This window comes from Poecilia latipinna, unplaced genomic scaffold (assembly GCF_001443285.1).
Source record: "Poecilia latipinna isolate Pla-1442-1.1 unplaced genomic scaffold, P_latipinna-1.0 Scaffold6971, whole genome shotgun sequence".
NCBI classification, from domain to species: domain Eukaryota; kingdom Metazoa; phylum Chordata; class Actinopteri; order Cyprinodontiformes; family Poeciliidae; genus Poecilia; species Poecilia latipinna.
This window is the reverse complement of record NW_015119587.1, coordinates 14,370-14,952: the sequence shown is the minus strand read 5'-3', so window position 1 is coordinate 14,952 and position 583 is coordinate 14,370. Positions and strand designations below refer to the sequence as shown.

General features: G+C 40.0%; 1 long non-coding RNA gene across 2 annotated transcripts; it reads left to right on the top strand.

Moving 5' to 3' along the window:
* On the top strand, window positions 1–563 carry LOC106944123 (uncharacterized). Of its 2 annotated transcripts, none has more exons than XR_001424121.1 (2): window positions 1–26; window positions 109–563. It is a non-coding gene; the product is annotated as an uncharacterized LOC106944123 (long non-coding RNA). The 2 variants fall into 2 exon arrangements; XR_001424120.1 differs by having other exon boundaries at window positions 13–69.
* The last annotated feature ends 20 nt before the right edge of the window (window positions 564–583 follow it).

Here is a 583-nt window from a genome sequence, read left to right as displayed (position 1 = left end):
TGATGTCGCTCTGCTAAAACTCTGAGGTTTGAGTATCCTTGTATGATGTCGCTCTGCTAAAACTCTAAGGTTTGAGTCCTTGTCAGATACCAGCTTGACTAAAGAAAGGTTTGAGTCCTTGTCAGATACCAGCTTGACTAAAGAAGTTATAAGGGTCCCAGTTGACAAAGGTTCAACTAAAGGCAAAAGGAAAGGCTCTTAGAGAGCCTCCTTACTTAGAGGACACCTCTTAAGGGTAAGTCCTCACGTAGATAGGAAGTTTATTAATACTGTTCTGTTATTACTGTGCTGATATTGCTGTTTGTCTGCTGCTTTGATGTGTGTGTGCGTGAAAGAGTGATTGGAGGTTTAAATACTGCTCAGTATTTTACCTCATATAAAAACGGTGGGGTTAAACAGCAAACCTCTTGTGGATGCAAAGGCGAGATTCTCCCACTCAAAAGAGTTGAAGTGGAGAATACCACAACAAGGTCTTTTAATTGCTGGCCTACTGAAAAGATCTCCAGTTCATAGGACTCCCTAGGAGTCAACGAACCTGGACTAAATTTAAATAAATAAAAATTTTGAAGCTAAAATTGCAAGT